At 46.5% G+C, this 16,770-nt stretch overlaps 1 protein-coding gene and 1 long non-coding RNA gene across 17 annotated transcripts in view; one reads left to right on the top strand and one right to left on the bottom strand.

Annotated features, from left to right (window-relative positions):
- The window catches only part of LINGO1 (leucine rich repeat and Ig domain containing 1), a 667,101-nt gene that overhangs the window by 369,301 nt on the left and 281,030 nt on the right, over nucleotides 1-16,770 (bottom strand). For 11 of the 16 annotated variants that reach the window (XM_063926414.1, XM_063926418.1, XM_063926417.1 and 8 more), the window contains one exon: nucleotides 5,350-5,408. The gene's annotated coding sequence lies outside the window, so the exon portion shown is untranslated. Of the gene's footprint in view, nucleotides 1-5,349; nucleotides 5,409-8,347; nucleotides 8,416-8,793; nucleotides 8,816-10,647; nucleotides 10,719-16,770 lie in introns of those variants that run through there. The other 5 variants (XM_063926416.1, XM_063926424.1, XM_063926419.1 and 2 more) reach the window with 3 other exon arrangements.
- Nucleotides 10,332-16,770, top strand: part of LOC134932212 (uncharacterized) — an 86,606-nt gene continuing 80,167 nt past the window's right edge. Inside the window, exon 1 of the long non-coding RNA XR_010179267.1 lies at nucleotides 10,332-10,501. This is a non-coding gene — a long non-coding RNA (uncharacterized LOC134932212). The remainder of the gene's footprint in view (nucleotides 10,502-16,770) is intronic.

The following is a 16,770-nucleotide window of genomic DNA, read 5'->3' as shown; positions in this document are numbered from 1 at the left end:
GGATCAGTTATGCAGCAGGAGACATGACACCTCCTTGGAAAGACAGGATCAGTAATGCAGCAGGAGGCATGACACCTCCTTGGAAAGACAGGATCAGTAATGCAGCAGGAGGCATGACACCTCCTTGGAAAGACAGCATCAGTTATGCAGCAGGAGGCATGACACCTCCTTGGAAAGACAGGATCAGTAATGCAGCAGGAGACGTGACACCTCCTTGGAAAGACAGGATCAGTTATGCAGCAGGAGGCATGACACCTCCTTGGAAAGACAGGATCAGTAATGCAGCAAGAGGCATGACACCTCCTTGGAAAGACAGGATCAGTTATGCAGCAGGAGGCATGACACCTCCTTGGAAAGACAGGATCAGTTATGCAGCAGGAGGCATGACACCTCCTTGGAAAGACAGGATCAGTTATGCAGCAGGAGACGTGACACCTCCTTGGAAAGACAGGATCAGTTATGCAGCAGGAGACGTGACACCTCTTTGGAAAGACAGGATCAGTTATGCAGCAGGAGGCATGACACCTCCTTGGAAAGACAGGATCAGTAATGCAGCAGGAGGCGTGACGCCTCCTTGGAAAGACAGGATCAGTTATGCAGCAGGAGGCATGACACCTCCTTGGAAAGACAGGATCAGTAATGCAGCAGGAGGCGTGATGCCTCCTTGGAAAGACAGGATCAGTTATGCAGCAGGAGACGTGACACCTCCTTGGAAAGACAGGATCAGTTATGCAGCAGGAGGCATGACACCTCCTTGGAAAGACAGGATCAGTTATGCAGCAGGAGGCATGACACCTCCTTGGAAAGACAGGATCAGTTATGCAGCAGGAGGCATGACACCTCCTTGGAAAGACAGGATCAGTTATGCAGCAGGAGACGTGACACCTCTTTGGAAAGACAGGATCAGTTATGCAGCAGGAGGCGTGATGCCTCCTTGGAAAGACAGGATCAGTAATGCAGCAGGAGGCATGACACCTCCTTGGAAAGACAGGATCAGTTATGCAGCAGGAGGCATGACACCTCCTTGGAAAGACAGGATCAGTTATGCAGCAGGAGGCATGACACCTCCTTGGAAAGACAGGATCAGTTATGCAGCAGGAGACGTGACACCTCCTTGGAAAGACAGGATCAGTTATGCAGCAGGAGACGTGACACCTCTTTGGAAAGACAGGATCAGTTATGCAGCAGGAGGCATGACACCTCCTTGGAAAGACAGGATCAGTAATGCAGCAGGAGGCGTGACGCCTCCTTGGAAAGACAGGATCAGTTATGCAGCAGGAGGCATGACACCTCCTTGGAAAGACAGGATCAGTAATGCAGCAGGAGGCGTGATGCCTCCTTGGAAAGACAGGATCAGTTATGCAGCAGGAGACGTGACACCTCCTTGGAAAGACAGGATCAGTTATGCAGCAGGAGGCATGACACCTCCTTGGAAAGACAGGATCAGTTATGCAGCAGGAGGCATGACACCTCCTTGGAAAGACAGGATCAGTTATGCAGCAGGAGGCATGACACCTCCTTGGAAAGACAGGATCAGTTATGCAGCAGGAGACGTGACACCTCTTTGGAAAGACAGGATCAGTTATGCAGCAGGAGGCGTGATGCCTCCTTGGAAAGACAGGATCAGTTATGCAGCAGGAGGCATGACACCTCCTTGGAAAGACAGGATCAGTTATGCAGCAGGAGACGTGACACCTCTTTGGAAAGACAGGATCAGTTATGCAGCAGGAGGCGTGATGCCTCCTTGGAAAGACAGGATCAGTAATGCAGCAGGAGGCATGACACCTCCTTGGAAAGACAGGATCAGTAATGCAGCAGGAGGCATGACACCTCCTTGGAAAGACAGGATCAGTTATGCAGCAGGAGGCATGACACCTCCTTGGAAAGACAGGATCAGTTATGCAGCAGGAGACGTGACACCTCCTTGGAAAGACAGGATCAGTTATGCAGCAGGAGGCATGACACCTCCTTGGAAAGACAGGATCAGTTATGCAGCAGGAGGCATGACACCTCCTTGGAAAGACAGGATCAGTTATGCAGCAAGAGGCGTGATGCCTCCTTGGAAAGACAGGATCAGTTATGCAGCAAGAGGCGTGATGCCTCCTTGGAAAGACAGGATCAGTTATGCAGCAGGAGGCATGACACCTCCTTGGAAAGACAGGATCAGTTATGCAGCAAGAGGCGTGATGCCTCCTTGGAAAGACAGGATCAGTTATGCAGCAAGAGGCGTGATGCCTCCTTGGAAAGACAGGATCAGTTATGCAGCAGGAGGCATGACACCTCCTTGGAAAGACAGGATCAGTTATGCAGCAGGAGGCGTGACACCTCCTTGGAAAGACAGGATCAGTTATGCAGCAGGAGGCATGACACCTCCTTGGAAAGACAGGATCAGTTATGCAGCAGGAGGCATGACACCTCCTTGGAAAGACAGGATCAGTAATGCAGCAGGAGGCATGACACCTCCTTGGAAAGACAGGATCAGTTATGCAGCAGGAGGCATGACACCTCCTTGGAAAGACAGGATCAGTAATGCAGCAGGAGGCATGACACCTCCTTGGAAAGACAGGATCAGTTATGCAGCAAGAGGCGTGATGCCTCCTTGGAAAGACAGGATCAGTAATGCAGCAGGAGGCATGACACCTCCTTGGAAAGACAGGATCAGTAATGCAGCAGGAGGCATGACACCTCCTTGGAAAGACAGGATCAGTAATGCAGCAGGAGGCATGACACCTCCTTGGAAAGACAGGATCAGTAATGCAGCAGGAGGCATGACACCTCCTTGGAAAGACAGCATCAGTTATGCAGCAGGAGGCATGACACCTCCTTGGAAAGACAGGATCAGTAATGCAGCAAGAGGCATGACACCTCCTTGGAAAGACAGCATCAGTTATGCAGCAGGAGACGTGACACCTCCTTGGAAAGACAGGATCAGTTATGCAGCAGGAGGCATGACACCTCCTTGGAAAGACAGGATCAGTTATGCAGCAGGAGACGTGACACCTCCTTGGAAAGACAGGATCAGTTATGCAGCAGGAGACGTGACACCTCCTTGGAAAGACAGGATCAGTTATGCAGCAGGAGACGTGACACCTCTTTGGAAAGACAGGATCAGTTATGCAGCAGGAGACGTGACACCTCTTTGGAAAGACAGGATCAGTTATGCAGCAGGAGGCATGACACCTCCTTGGAAAGACAGGATCAGTAATGCAGCAGGAGGCATGACACCTCCTTGGAAAGACAGGATCAGTTATGCAGCAGGAGACGTGACACCTCCTTGGAAAGACAGGATCAGTTATGCAGCAGGAGACGTGACACCTCCTTGGAAAGACAGGATCAGTTATGCAGCAGGAGACGTGACACCTCTTTGGAAAGACAGGATCAGTTATGCAGCAGGAGACGTGACACCTCTTTGGAAAGACAGGATCAGTTATGCAGCAGGAGGCATGACACCTCCTTGGAAAGACAGGATCAGTTATGCAGCAGGAGGCATGACACCTCCTTGGAAAGACAGGATCAGTTATGCAGCAGGAGGCATGACACCTCCTTGGAAAGACAGGATCAGTAATGCAGCAGGAGGCATGACACCTCCTTGGAAAGACAGGATCAGTTATGCAGCAGGAGGCATGACACCTCCTTGGAAAGACAGGATCAGTTATGCAGCAGGAGGCATGACACCTCCTTGGAAAGACAGGATCAGTTATGCAGCAGGAGGCATGACACCTCCTTGGAAAGACAGGATCAGTTATGCAGCAGGAGGCATGACACCTCCTTGGAAAGACAGGATCAGTTATGCAGCAAGAGGCGTGATGCCTCCTTGGAAAGACAGGATCAGTTATGCAGCAAGAGGCGTGATGCCTCCTTGGAAAGACAGGATCAGTTATGCAGCAGGAGGCATGACACCTCCTTGGAAAGACAGGATCAGTTATGCAGCAAGAGGCGTGATGCCTCCTTGGAAAGACAGGATCAGTTATGCAGCAAGAGGCGTGATGCCTCCTTGGAAAGACAGGATCAGTTATGCAGCAGGAGGCATGACACCTCCTTGGAAAGACAGGATCAGTTATGCAGCAGGAGGCGTGACACCTCCTTGGAAAGACAGGATCAGTTATGCAGCAGGAGGCGTGATACCTCCTTGGAAAGACAGGATCAGTTATGCAGCAGGAGGCATGACACCTCCTTGGAAAGACAGGATCAGTTATGAAGCAGGAGGCATGACACCTCCTTGGAAAGACAGGATCAGTTATGCAGCAGGATGCGTGACGCCTCCTGCTGCATTGCCATATTAGTGCTATTGCTGCTGTTTCTTTGTACGCAGCAGCAATAGCTACTTTAACCACGTCTGAACGAGGGGTGGTCTTCAGTATGCCGACTGACAGGATCCCGGCGCACAGTATACCGGCGCCGGGATACCGACAGCTGGCATACAGACACTTATTCTCCCTCGTGGGGGTCCACGACCCCCCTGGAGGGAGAATAAAATAGCGCGGCGGGCGCAGAGAGCCCGCAAGGGGCTCATTTGCGCTCGCCACACTGTCGGTAAGCCAGCGGTCGGGCTCCCGGCGCAGTTATGCTGGTCGCCGGGAGCCCGACCACCGGCATACCGTAGTGAACCCCTGAATGAGGGCCAGAGCTAGTTCTGCTTTAATTGCAATCGTCCTTCCTGCAAGGCAATATCTCATACCTGAATCAATAAAAAGGTACTGAGTAAGTATAGTACAATATGCAATTAATAATAACTATCAGCCTGTTGCCCTATATATTGTTCTTACAACCTTATAACACATCATTTCAATTACATGCTTTAGGGTTTGTTGAAACATATGCCGTACAAAAATGGATAAAACCGCACCTTTCAACACACTTCCAATTGTGCATGAGGCTGAATTTCTGGTGCTTTCACAATGCTGATTCTCTTATACCCCTTTCAGACATGCATCACAATCCTGGATTTATGCACACGAACGCGTATCAACCTGGGATTCTGGTATACAGTATCTGAATGCAAAGGACCCGGAACTAAGTCCCGGGTACGCGACCCTTCTCCTGACCAGGGTCATGAAGCTCGGACCTGGGAATTTGCCAACGTGCTAGACTCGGCAATTTCACGGGTCAGATGTCTGAAAGGGGTATTTGCAGCACTAGTGACGAACCAAACATTATCGCTTACAGCACACAGCCTTAACTACTCCATACACTTTCTATACATATTAAGACTAAAAGCTCTTAGTATGTTTTGGGCTCTTGCCAAGTGCTTCCTATAGTTACCAATACACGTGCAGTAATATCAATTACTTGCTTCATAAGGACACGTATGGAGTTCTGCATGTAATGTGAACTCTGATAAAGTCATACCTGTCAGGGAGACGTCGGATATTTCTGTCACTCAAAGTATTCCAAAGAGTTCTCTATACCTACAAAAGAAAAAACACAGGATACTTAGGACTTGCAACAGAGGTTACATATCTACATAGAAGCTACATGTAGGCAAGGTTTCCTACTGGCATACAATAGATTAAATACAGTAAACAACAACAAACGTGAAATTGAAAAAACTAATAACTACCGTATTAACTACAACAATTTAATATTTTTTCAACCTGGACTCCTACAGTATACTTGCAGTGTAAGCAGTTTTAGAATTCTGGTGAAGACAAGTAATAATAGTAAGTATTCTACAGCCAGGTGTGCTGTAAGTATAAAGGTTTATTGCAAAACATGGTTAACATATTCAATTCTTTATTTATACTAAATAGAAAATATATATATATATATATATATATATATATATATATATATTGGCGCTAATACAGCTGCTATTCATTTTAGCTCAAATAGTTGTTCTTGCAGCACTTTCTGGAAGAAACATGAACGTATTTACTGCTCCAACTTTTACGTGCTAGCCATCATAAATTCCTTACAAACGATTTAAGCTACAATGATTTTAAAAGACAGTGGTTCCCAAACTGGGTTCCTCAGGACACTTGCAGGGGTGCCTCGGGTTGGTAGTCTGGAATTAATTAAAATTATTTACAGTCAATGTAAAAGGCAAAACTAGTGCTAATGGCTTCCAATAATTAACTATGTGGATAAACAGAACATAAACATGGCATATAAACACAATTCACTTAATTTAATTGAATTATTATTTTATTTTTTTCCATTTCTCAGTAAGAAACTTTTGGCCTGGGGTGCCGTGAAAAAAATTCTGATACCCTAGGTCGCTGTGACTGTAAAAAGTTTGAGAACCTTAGTTAAAAGTAATGATGTGCGCCGGAAATTTTTCGGGTTTTGTGTTTTGGTTTTGGATTCGATTCCGCGGCCATGTTTTGAATTCGGACGCGTTTTGGCAAAACCTCCCTGAAAATTTTTTGTCGGATTCGGGTGTGTTTTGGATTCGGGTGTTTTTTTTACAAAAACCCCTCAAAAACAGCTTAAATCATAGAATTTGGGGGTCAATAACCATAATTTCCACTCATTTCCAGTCTATTCTGAACACCTCACAATATTATTTTTACTCCTAAAATTTGCACCTGGCCCATCTAGGAGTGGCACTGCAGTGTCAGACAGGATGGCAGATTTAAAAAATAGTCTCCAAACAGCACATGATGCAAAGAAAAAAAGAGGTGCAATGAGGTAGCTGTGTGGTAAGCTAAGCGACCCAAGTGGCCGACACAAACACCTGGCCCATCTAGGAGTGGCACTGCAGTTTTCTAGCGAGAGAATGAGTGCTTCCATCCTCATGTGAATCTGAACCACTAGCCATGAACATAGGCCAGGGCCTCAGCCATTCCTTGCCACTCCGTGTCGTAAATGGCATATTGGCAAGTTTACACTTCTCATCAGACACTTTTAATTTTGATTTTTGGGTAATTTTACTGAACTTTTGTAGTATACTTGACGACACAGAGGTAGGTAGAGCAGTGGACTACTGTACCGTACTGCTATATATATACTGGTGGTCACAGCAACATTCTGCACTGTCCCCTCCTACTATATACTGCACGCAACTATAATGCAGCACAGGTATGGATGCATAGTATACTTGACGACACAGAGGTAGGTAGAGCAGTGGACTACTGTACCGTACTGCTATATATACTGGTGGCCACAGCAACATTCTGCACTGTCCCCTCCTACTATATACTGCGCACAACTAAAATGCAGCACAGGTATGGATGCATAGTATACATGACGACACAGAGGTAGGTAGAGCAGTGGACTACTGTACCGTACTGCTATATATATACTGGTGGACACAGCAACATTCTGCACTGTCCCCTCCTACTATATACTGTGCACAACTAAAATGCAGCACAGGTATGGATGCATAGTATACTTGATGACACAGAGGTAGGTAGAGCAGTTAACTACTGTACCGTACTGCTATATATATATATATATATATATATATATATATATATACACTGGGGGTCACAGCAACATTCTGCACTGTCCCCTCCTACTATATACTGCGCACAACTAAAATGCAGCACAGGTATGGATGCATTTGCAGCACACTGAACACAAACTGAGAGAACGCTGCACGTCCTCTCGCTATCATCTCCAATGCACGAGTGAAAATGGCTGCGACGTGCGGCTCCTTATATAGAATACGAATCTCGCGAGAATCCAACAGCGGGATGATGACGTTCGGGCGCGCTCAGGTTAAGCGAGCAAGGCGGGAGGATCCGAGGCTGCCTCGGAACCGTGTAAAATGGGTGAAGTTCGGGGGGTTCGGATCCCGAGGAACCGAACCCGCTCATCACTAGTTAAAAGGTATCTATAGCTTGCTCTCTTCCAATTGCTTTAATTGTAAAAGATAAATGATGTGGATATAGGGGGTAATTCCAAGTTGATCGCAGCAGGATTTTTGTTAGCAATTAGGCAAAACCATGTGCACTGCAGGGGAGGCAGATATAACATGTGCAGAGAGAGTTAGATTTGGGTGGGGTGTGTTCAATCTGCAATCTAATTTGCAGTGTAAAAATAAAGCAGCCAGTATTTACCCTGCACAGAAATAAAATAACCCACCCAAATCTAACTCTTTCTGCACATGTTATATCTGCCTCCCCTGCAGTGCACATGGTTTTGCCCAATTGCTATCAAAAATCCTGCTACGATCAACTTGGAATTACCCCCATAATGCATAAAGTGACCAAAAAGGAAACTAATAATTAATGGATAATATGTTCTATTCCATAGGTTCTCAAACTTGGTCCTCAGGACCCCCACATAGTTCATATTTTACAGGTCTTCTCACAGAATCACAAGTGAAATAAGTAGCTCCACCTGTGGATCTTTTAAAATGTGTCAGTGAGCAATGAGTACACCTGTGCACCTACTGGGTTACCTGGAAAACATTGACTGTTTGGGGTCCCGAGGACAGAGTTTAAGATCCACTGTTCTATTCTGTCAAATCTGTTGATTGAAAGTGAATTCTGTTCTATTATACAAGTAATTAGTCATTAACATGCACTATGTTCAGGTCTATAAATCATGTGGAATTATGGTAATTTGAGCATTATAAACTTCACCCAACTTGCCTCAACCTTTGTCCATTATATTTTCTAATTCACTGTAAACGTCTAGAGAGTTTACTGTTTTTGCATTCAAAGCAACCAGGGGAATGACATTGTTCACAGACATATCACGTCGGCGATGGCTGAAATATCTTTAAATATTTCTGCATATCTGGCTGGTGCGTACGGGCGTTCAGCCAGCTGGGCAGGCAAATTCAAATGCCCGCTCAGCTGGGTGTCCTGACTGACATGTTGAGCGGTAAGTTTGTATGCTTACCTGGATCGGCATGGATCCGCCGTGTCGGGCAAGTTAATAGAAATCGGAATGAGTGGTTGGTGGCGTTAGAACAGGGATGGAATGCACAGTTGCACAGAATGAGTGTTAGCATCCAACTGGCAGACACTGTATTTTTTATCTAACAGTGACTAATCTATCAGTTTTAGACATGGGATTTATGGCTGGCAGGCAGACAGACAGACAGACAGACATTAAAAAAAGACAACTACTTTTGCAGTTGGTAGAAGAACCAACTACAGGGGGTGGCTGCTAGAGTTGGTAATGTGTAATAGAGCAAACATATCTACCATACAGGTGAGTGGACATTTGGGAATTGAAATCAAAACATGGTAACACTCGACTTGAGTTTCAATAAAACGTTTTGTAACAGAGCTATAAAAACAATGAATTTTAGAAGGGCAAAGTTTGATCATCTTAAAGATGCACTGAAGCTTGTAGACTGGGAAAGTGTTCTCTTAAATAAAAGCACAGACAGAAATGAGATTATTTTTTAAAACAAAAAATATTTGAAAGAAATACTTTTAACATAAAACATAACATAAGGAAACATAATTTGTAGCAACAGAAAAGAAACAGTGCAGGTTAGTAAGAAAGTATTTGAGGAACAAGAGTAAAAAAAAATATTTGTAAGGAATGTACATAGCAAGATAAGATCTCCAAATTCAATCAGGTTAGCAAAGACTGGTGCAAAGTCTAGTATCAAAACCTTGTCAGAGTACATAAAAAGCAAGTGAAAAAAACTTGTAATATTGTGCAATTAAATTATTCATTTTGGGAATGATTTTTTACTCAAAATGGGAAACTGGAAGGCACAGGGTTGTAACCAGAGGTGTGTGAGCGGCACAGGCCCCGCAGGCGGCACCATGGCCTCTGCTTTTGGCTTGCAGGATGTCGGCAGCCAGCATTGCTGTTGTATGTTCATCATGCAAACATAATAATAATTAGCACAACCTGTGGATATTTTAAAATGTGTCAGCCAGTAATGAATACATCTGCGCACCAGCCAAGGGATCTAGAAAACATGCATTGTCAAAGATCCCTGGAAAAACACAGAGCTAGAACACATTTGAATTATGGGTACATTTGTATGCATCACACTGTAAGAAGAAGGACATAGTAGAAGTAGAGAGGGTTCAGTGACAGGCAATCTAACTACTTAGAGCATAGGTTCTCAAACTCTGTCCTCAGGACCCCACACAGTGCATGTTTTGCAGGTAACCCAGCAGGTGCACAGGTGTATTAATTACTCACTGACACATTTTAAAAGGTCCGCAGGTGGAGCTAATTATTTCACTTGCGATTCTGTGAGACCTGCAAAACATGCACTGTGTGGGGTCCTGAGGACCGAGTTTGAGAACCTGTGACTTAGAGCAATGTTTCCCAACCCCAGTCCACAGGGAACCTTAATAGTGAATGTTTTTCCAGTTTCCTCCCAAAATCACAAGTGAAATAATTAGTATCACCAGTGGATCTATTAAAATGTCTCGGTCTGAAATGAATACACCAGTGCTGAAGCATGGAGTATGGAAAACATCCACTGTTAGGGTTCCCTGAGGACTGGAGTTGTGAAACACTGACATAGAAGGATAGTAGAGTTACATAGAGAGGACAAGGAGTTATTCATTGGGAATGCAAGAAAGACTGTTTCACCATGAGCATACTGTGGGAAGGATTCTTTAATAAACAGGTGGGTAACCTGTGGTGTTCCTTAGCACATGAGGTGGTAATGCCAATTTCAACAACATAACTGAAACATTTACTGAACACCTTTCTTACAAGAATGTGTATCTGCTACAACTGTAATTAGTAAAGGACTTTACTAATAGACCATACCTCCCAACATGACCCTCTCCAGGAGGGAGCGAATGCTCTGCTTCTGGATTCTTTCTGTTAATTTATGATTGTCATCACCTGTGCTGAACTACTTTCTTATCAAGTAACTAGTTCAACACAGGTGAGGGCAATCCTACATTAAGAGGGATGTCCATGAACAGAGCATTTTGTCCCTCCCTTGTTTGAAAAAATGAAATTAGCTGATTGACGATACTTTATCTCTCTCAACTTTATCCAAGGCTTAGTACATATGCCCGTTCATCAGCAAGTGTCTGGTTTTTTTTTTACCTATGGTCGGGTACACAATAGAACGATGTTGACATGATTTGTCATGTTGGACATAGGGCTGTAACACACACTCTGGTTTTTCCCAGATGGCAAAAAGCCAGACAAACTTTGTCCGGCTTTTTGCCATCCGGGAGAAACCGGCAGAGTCGCTCACACGGGACGGCTTTGAGCAGTGTGTGATGCTGTGCGCATGCGCAGCATCAGACACGGCTTCAGAAAAAAACGTTGTGTGTGAAAGCTCCCCTTCACACACATGGTTTACTGGCTCCAAAGACGGCCCGGCGGCCGCCCGGCCGCCGGACCTTCCAGTGGTGAGACCCGGCTGTAACCCGGCAGCCGGGCCGGGGCCGTGCAGTGTGAAGGGACCCTAGCCCTCACACTGTTAACTACAACGCCGGCTCGGGAAAAAGCCGTCCGGCTTTTTCCCGGCCGGCAAAAGCCGGGTAGTGTGTTTTAGCCCTAACAAAATGTGTATATCGTCTAGTGTGTATGCCCTGATTGTGCGCTCCCGTGGGTTGCATATGACATCTTACAGCATGCCCAACCAGAAGATATCGTGTGCGACCCGGTGCAGTATAAGAAGAACGGAAGGAGTGATCATTCTGTCATTCGTTAAATCGCCTAGTGTGTATCGGTAATCTCCGATGGTCAGGGGTGAAGGGAAATTGTTTGTGTATCCAGCCTAACTATTGATCAATACAATGTTTTTTTGTAACCTAACACTGTAACTATATAATGGGTATCAGCAAGACTCAAACTGGTCCCAAAAGTACCAGAGGATCCTTTAGTGGGCTTCAGCATGTTTAATACAAAATAACTTGAAAACGTCACTCTTCAGCTTGTCACAAACTCCTGAATTAATTATATGAATTAATTATATTTGTAGACGGTGGTGAATTTGGGGTAAAAAGCATGTGCTCTACAAATACGTTAATTTGAAACTTACTTTGGGTCATTGCAAATCTATGAATCAGGACGAGGCACTTGGCCATGGCACAAATGAGGGGGCTGAAAAGGGCTAGGCAGGTGTGCACTGCACTCATTCAGCAAAGAAAGATTGCTACTGCCCACCTTTCTGGCTCCATCAGGATAAAGCTGTGACGATTAAGACAGTAGGATAGAACCCTCATGTCTACAAGGTTGGGAGGTAAATAAATATATTTACTGCTGGGTACCTCAAAACTAAGTCTGATAGAATGCACTGCACAGGGACCTATGATTCAAGGAAGCCTTGCGAAAGTCTTATGACTTATGGTGCCACGTAGTATCAGATACAGTATACTGGCATTGGGAAAGGGAGACCATGTGCTCTGATATGACTGGTCTTATCAAAGCCAGCCATGTCCTATAGAGGACTAACCATGGTACTAGGGCAGAGGTTCCCAAACACGGTCCTCAAGGCACCCCAACGGTCCTGGTTTTAAATGTATCCATGCTTGGCCACAGGTAACTTAATTAGCACCTTAGTCAATTTGATGTAACCATCTGTGCTGAACAATAGATATACCTAAAACCTGGACTGTTGGGGTGCCTTGAGGACCACTTTTAGGAACCTCTGTACTAGGGGGTAAATGTATTATCCTTTGTTATGGGGGAGAAGTGGCATAAGCGCACGTTATGTGCACTGATACCGCTTCTCCCCCATGTATGACACTGGTGGTGCGGGCTCCAGGGGCAAACGCAGGATTTAGTGAGGGGGGTTTCCGTGGGCGTGTGTGTGTGTGTGTGTATGTATGCATATATATATATATATATATATATATATATATATATGTTACATACATACACACACACACATATATATGTGTATATATATATATACACACACACACACACACACACACACGTGTATACATGTATATGTATATACATTTATACATATGTGCACAAATACACACATACATACATACATACATACATACTTAATGACAAATACAGTTGTATGCATAGGGGCTGGGAGCAGAGGGGCATCAGTGCAAGGACGGAGGGAGCTGCTATGGCTGAACATGCGCAGCCAACAGTTCCCCCCAAAACAATCTGTAATGGGCCCTACACATTTAACGATCCGCCGCCGAGCTGCCCGACGGCGGATACGGCCGACCCGGCGGCGGGGTGGCAGTGAAGTTTCTTCAGTCCCCCCGTCACACGGCTCCATTGAAGTGCAGGCAAATATGGACGAGATCATCCATATTGGCCTGCATGCACAGCCAACGGGGCACCAGCGATGAACGAGTGCGGGGCCGCGCATCCTTCATCGCTGGTGCCTCCACACTGAAAGATATGAACGGTATCTTGTTCATTAATGAACGAGATCGTTCATATCTTTGAGAATTATCGCCCAGTGTGTAGGGCCTATAAGAAGAGAGCTACTGTTGCCAGGGCCGGATTAAGCATTCAGGGGGCCCAGGGCACGTAAGGCAGGGGGTCCTCCTCTTATTGTTGGCAATTATACCCTTGATATGCCTGCTGCCCCCCCCCCCCCCCCCCCTCAACACAATGAGGCTGATTACTGAATGTACTTTAAAGACATGTTCACCCTGGCGCTGCACTATTTCTTGCTCATCACTTATTTGCTGGGGCTAGCCGCTGGTGAGTCTCCACGCTAGGGTGGAATGGAATGATGTCGGGCAGCCAGCACAGGGAGGATGGGGAGGGGAACTTTGGGGCATGCTGTCGGGAAGGGAGGGTTTGATGCTGCAGGGTGTGTGGTTGGGGGAGATTTCTGGGCAGGCTGTCGGGGAGGGAGGGTTTCAGGCTCCGGGGTGGGTGTGGGTCAAAGACTTTGGGGCATGCTGTCGGGCAGGGAGGGTTTCAGGCTGCCAGGGGTGGCGGAAGAGCAGTGACTCACATGCAGGAGCTGCGGCAGTGTTATCAGGCGTGCAGCATCTCCCTCCCCTCCACCGCCTCTCGGGCAGTGCGCTGAGTTATACTGTAATCTCCAGCCTCTGCTGCTACCAGTGGTGGCTTGAGAGGGGAGACAACACCATAATAGCTGAGGCAAAACATCTCTAGCCAGGGGGCCCCATGAGTCAGGGGGGCCCAGGGAAGGGCAATCCCAACTCTTTGGCTCTGGTGTGAAATTACTGATTTTTGTACTGGTGGAGGGGTGCTGTGTATGCCGGTCAGCTCTGACCATGCTGCACAGAGGCCACTTCCATGGAGGGTGTCGGAGGAACCCTCTGCCAGCCATAAGTGCAATCTGTAGCCCCGCCATCTTCAGATGGCGGTAGCTGCGGGGATCAATATCGGGAATGCATTGCATTCTGGATATTGATAAATCTAGCAGCATTGCATTCCCCATAGAAATCTATGGGGGATGCAGCTGCAGGCGGCAATGGAGGAATTGCAGTAGGTATCTTACATGCAGGTGTTACTTAATATTTGCGGCTAACCTCCAAAAATTTTTTTTTTTTTCGAGGATATAGCTGCAAATATACCATGATAAATGGGCACCATAAGGAGCTAGAGTGGCTCAACCCAGAACAGTGGTCGTAAATGGTGGCACAATATTGGTGCTTACAGTTATAATAAATCCTGAATATTATAATATACTGTAACAAATAATAATGCTAATAACACTATGGCTGACCAGTGGTTTCAAATTTTTTACACTTATTCCCAACCCATTGCTGTTTGAATTTTGATAGAAACTAAAATTCCAGTGCATTTTCATAGGTGGTTGCTTCCATCCTCAGGTCTTCAAAATGTTAAATGTACTGTATACAGTAGGTTCTGAATGGTGCTTTATAAAATGCATTAAAATTGTATTATAATAATCATATGTAGAGGTACATTACATGATGAAGTGCCTGTCTTAAGACAAAACACTTGTATCCCTGTATCTCTCCCCCTCCGGGCCCAAGTTACCTGGTTCCCCAGCAGCGCAAGCTGTGTACATCTCGTTGGGACTGAACCAGAAGGAGGCCACCCGGGAAGGCAGGCAGAAGAAGAAGACCTGGACCTCAGAGCAGACTAGCTAGGTCAGCAGGGTGACCAGAAAAAGGTCTGGCCAGGTGCTAGTGCATCCAGGCGGTGCAGAGGCATCTCCAGCCGGGCAGCAGCGTGGATTGGCTCTCCTCCACTGGGCTGCTACATCGTCGCTGTGGCTGCCGGCCTTCACCGGGATCAGGTGCTCAGCACTGCTGGGATCTAGGAGCACCATGTTGCTGCCGAAAAGGCACAGGAGCACTGAACTATGGGGAGCGGGCCGCAGTGTGAGCTGCATCCGCGGCCGCCCGACCAGAATGTGCTGCGCTGACAGGAGAACACTATGATCCCGGCCGGTGCCAGCAGCTCCCTTGACCTTTGCTGCCTGCAGGAAGAGTAAGTGGGCGGGGCTGGGGCTGTGTTACGGGGGGCAATCACCCTATTCGCCCCCCCCCCCCCCCACTGTGGATCCGCCAGTGGCTCAGGGATACTTACCCCCTGATCCCCCCCCCCCCCCCCCTTAATCCGGCTCTGATGCTTTGCGGTCGCGCTTGCGATCGCGGTCACGGCTTTTAGCTGAGACAGAGACAGCTGTGTCTCTGTCTCCTAAATAGAAGATTTGGCTCATCAGGGGGGTTTCTAGGTACTCGGAAACCCCCCCTGCGTGCGCCACTGGGCTCAGTGACATATTGGCGCTACATAGCATGCCGATATCCAGGTCAATGTATGAACATTCAGCAGCGCTGACCGTTCCGTCACCCGCAGCTATCGATATTGACAGCTGCAGGTGGCGTTGCTCTATCTTCACAGCAGGGACAGAGGTGTCCTTGGCTGTGGAGGTAACCAGACTCCAGGCTGCGCAGGAGATCTCATGTGATTTGCGGGATCTCGCACATGCGCAGTGGAGCTGGACTGGGAGACACATTGCATCAGCAAGGTGGGGATCGCCGGAGGGGGGAGTTTACACTCCCCTGTTTCGGCAGACAAGATGTTAATACATCTTGTCGGAGTGGCTTCCTGCTTCGCCTCGGTAATGAGGTAAGCAGGAAGTGTTATAGCAGAATGATAAATGGCACTATAACACATTTTCTCCTAGGTCCATTCCTGATAACTGGGACCTCCATTTTATAAAATGTCCTGCTGCTAATTTGGGTGTGGTGTGTTCAAACTGAAATCTAAATTGCAGTGTAAAAATAAAGCAGCCAGTATTTACCCTGCACAGAAACAATATAACCCACCCAACACTAACTCTCTCTGCACATGTTATATCTGCCACACCTGCAGTGCACACGGTTTTGCCGAACTGCTAACAAATTTGCTGCTACGATCCGGTCTGCATTACCCCCTAAGACAGAAAGTGAGCTGGCACCAACATCAGTTTTTTTTTCATTCAGTAAAAGTCCCCATACATCAACAATCACAATATATTATTTCACAGGCCCTGTGATATTATTTTCTCTCAGATTTTTTCTATTCAAGTCTGGATCTGCAAATCATGAAAGGGCCTATACTCCACCTTACTCGACTGTCTTTTTCCTAGTCACATGTAGAAAACTTAAATATTGGACGGTACTACTACTATTACCCACCGTCCCCATTCTACTCCTGAACTACCACCACAATGAAGCCTTCTGTTAGTAGTTAAAAAAAAAATAATGCCCCCCCCCCCCCCAAAAAAAAAAAGCATAACGAGCCCCAGCTATTGGAGACGGCCCTGGTACAAAAAATATGGGGGATAAAATATGTAGGGGTCCCCCATATTTAGTGAACCAGTACCAGGCTCTTGGAGCCGACCCTGGTTCTAAAAATACAGGGGTAAAAAATGAGTAGAGGTCCCCCATATTTTTTAGAACCAGCACTGGGCTCCACTAGCAAAGGTAATATACAGCCAGTGGACACACTTCACGG

The sequence above is a fragment of the Pseudophryne corroboree genome, chromosome 6 (assembly GCF_028390025.1).
Source record: "Pseudophryne corroboree isolate aPseCor3 chromosome 6, aPseCor3.hap2, whole genome shotgun sequence".
In the NCBI taxonomy this organism is placed as follows: domain Eukaryota; kingdom Metazoa; phylum Chordata; class Amphibia; order Anura; family Myobatrachidae; genus Pseudophryne; species Pseudophryne corroboree.
The sequence above is the reverse complement of the archived record's forward strand: the minus strand, read 5'-3'. Positions and strand labels throughout refer to the sequence as shown.